Consider the following 3,319-nt stretch of genomic DNA (forward strand, 5'->3'; position numbering starts at 1 on the left):
TACTCGCAGAGGCGCAGTGTGGGCTGGAGTTATCGTGACAGCGAAATTTGGTAGCCATTCTAATGCGTTAATGCGGAATCGATTTAGGTGGGAAAAAGAGTTGTTCTAGTTGTGGCCACCAGGTCCAGTCTGGTGCTTTGAATGCAACACAGACTCAGGAATGTTTTCGATGTAATGGATTAGGAACGGGGCGTGGGCAAATGGAAATGAGCGTACCGCGCTGCGGGCCGGGAGTCCCCCATTCAGGGAAAATCGGCCGCTGAGGGCAAGTACTTATTCCATTCGACGCCACATTGGGCGACTTGCGCGTCGGAGATGGGGATGAAATGATGATGAGGACAACACAACACCCAGTCCCTGAGCGGAGAAAATCTCCTGCCCCAGCCGGGAATCGAACCCGGGCCCCTCGGCGTGGCATTCAGCCGCGCTGACGACGCAGCAAACGGGGGCGGACCGGACGCGGGCAGAAAACGACAAACAAGTGAGAAAGACGTAATGTTGATTTTGTTATTAACTGCCACTTACACAGCTGTTCAATACGAGAACTGGAGACGTCGACGAGATGCTGCATCCGTAAAACGACGTGGTCAGCAGTTGCTCGCATCGGTTGCGGCGGAATCTGAGCAATGTGTTCCTTTATACTGGTCTTCAGATCAGGTAGAGACCGAATGTGCCACTGGTAAAAGCATTCTTTTAGATATTTCCATAGCCGCAAGTCAAAAGGATTCTAATCAGGTGATCTTCCATATCATGCGTCAGGAAAACCTCTGCAGGTGACACGTTCGTGGAAGGTTGCTTTAGGCACATCCTTCGTTGGGCAAGTGACATGAGGTGTTGCGCCATCTTGCAATCTTGCACGAATACAGTTATTTCCGCACACTTGCGCTCTTCCAAGGCAGGAACCACGTGCTGTACAAGGTGATCTCGCTAACGGGCAGATGTCACAGTACGAGTGAGAGACCCTGTGGGAGTATTCTCTGTATAGAAGTGTGGTGTCACCGCCAGACACCACACTTGCTAGGTGGTAGCTTTAAATCGGCCGCGGTCCATTAGTACATGTCGGACCCGCGTGTCGCCACTGTGTGATCGCAGACCGAGCGCCACCACAAGGCAGGTCTCGAGATACGGACTAGCACTCGCCCCAGTTGTACGGACGACTTTGCTAGCGACTACATGGACGCATTGCTCATTAGCCGAGCCAATAGTTAGAATGGCCTTCAGCTAAGTCAATGGCTACGACCTAGCAAGGCGCCATTAGTAACATTGCATGTATCTAAAGAGTCTCACTTGTATCGCCACAGTCTCCAGATGTACCAAAAGGATGGATTAAAGTTAAGTATTCCAGAAGCTACGTACTTTTCTTTACAGCATTCATTACGTATCCTGTTTCAGACCTCCCGCAATCCTGCTTTAACTTAGCGCGTGCCTTTCGGCTTCCTCTCATTGTGTCTAGGCTGTCTTGTCTAGACACAACAAGAAGAACGACCGAGAATGAAGGTGGTTGTCGAGCCAGACTACACACACACACACACACACACACACACACACACACACACACACACACACGGCGGTGCATTGGTTCTTCTTGCACAACACACGTTGAACGGCACTCCTAATTCGTTGATTGGCGACTCCATAGAGTGCTGTGTGCACAACGACCACATAATGAATGAAATTAGAAGGAAGTGCAGCGTTGGCCGTAATTTCGATGATTTATTAACAGCAAAATCGATTTTCGATCACATAACGACGATCTTCAGTGCTTTAGCGTACAAATTAAAGCTCGTAGGCACTGGTGTCTAGTTATTATCACTAACAGAAGCTATGAAACGATCACAGCTTATTGTGATCGTTTCATAGCTTCTGTTACTGATAATAACTAGACACAAGTGCCTACGAGCTTTAATTTGTACGCTAAAGCACTGAAGATGATCATTATGTGATTGGAAATCGATTCTGCTGTTAATAAATCATCAGAATAACGGCCAACGCTGCACTTCCTTCTAATTCGGCAGTTCTGCTTATTCACTGCACCTTGCAGTGTGAAACCCGTCTCGTCACTCCATAGAACATTGCCCGGCCACGTATCATCATCTTCGATTCATGCCAGAAACAGAAGACCAAATTCAGAACGTTGCTGCGGATCATGAGGTTTCAGCCGCTGCATCGTCTGGATCTCTTACGGGCACCAGTGTAAAATAAACCGCAAAACTTTTCGTACTGTTGACTTCGGGTGAACAAATCTCGTCACACCGCACGAGCACTAGGACAACCAGGGTCATGTGCTGCATGGTCAGCTACAGCAACAGCAACCTAGTCAATAGCTGTCACCTGGACAGAACGCCTTTATCTTCCAGGTGCGACGCCGGCCGCTGTGGCCGTGCGGTTCTAGGCGCTTCAGTTCGGAACCGCGCTGCTGCTACAGTCGCAGTTTCGAATCCTGCCTTGGGCATGGATGTTTGATGTCCTTACGTTAGTTAGGTTTAAGTAGTTCTAAGTCAAGGGGACTGATGACCTCAGATGTTAAGTCCCATAGTGCTTAGAGCCATTTGAACCAGGTGCGACACCAAGCTCACCCGTGTTTCCGAATTTAAATATCGTTTTCATTAAACCATTCAATGACATCAGGTGTCTACTCAGACAATTCAGTCGGCGATTTTCCCTCAATGCAGCACCGCAAGTGCTGCCGTTCTCATAAAACAGTTTCACTAACAGTGCACGGTCTGTTCTCGATACCCATAGTGTTCACTCACGCTACGGCTTGTCAAGTGACGGCGTGGATATTTGCACCTTGTGGCGGCAACTATGAACTAATTTTTTTCCACGGTAAATCGGTTCCGCATTAACGCGTTACCATATCTACCATATCTTCGCTGCCATGTGATAAATACATCCCACTCTGGAGGTCGGTGAGAATGTTCACCATGAATAAAATGGTTCAAATGGCTCTAAGCACTATGCGACTTAACTTCTGAGGTCATCAGTCGCCTAGAACTTAGAACTAATTAAACTAACATAAGGACATCGCACACATCCATGCCCGAGGCCGGATTCGAACCTGCGACCGTAGCGATCGCTCGGTTCCAGACCACCTTGAATACAAAAGTACAAAGCGATATCTAGAATGTCCTTCACAAACAAGAGTGTATAACTGTGCAACGTTGAGAAGGGGAGGTGCATGCATAGGAACATTAAAGCTTTCCACAGAAAGGAATGGAATCTGGTGTCGCCAGGTACTTCCCGTTGTCATCAGATACTACCGGCTGATGTCTCAGCCATCTCATATGACACCTCTGTTCAGCTAGCCACTGGCCCTCGC

Source organism: Schistocerca serialis, chromosome 12, assembly GCF_023864345.2.
Source record: "Schistocerca serialis cubense isolate TAMUIC-IGC-003099 chromosome 12, iqSchSeri2.2, whole genome shotgun sequence".
Lineage (NCBI taxonomy): Eukaryota > Metazoa > Arthropoda > Insecta > Orthoptera > Acrididae > Schistocerca > Schistocerca serialis.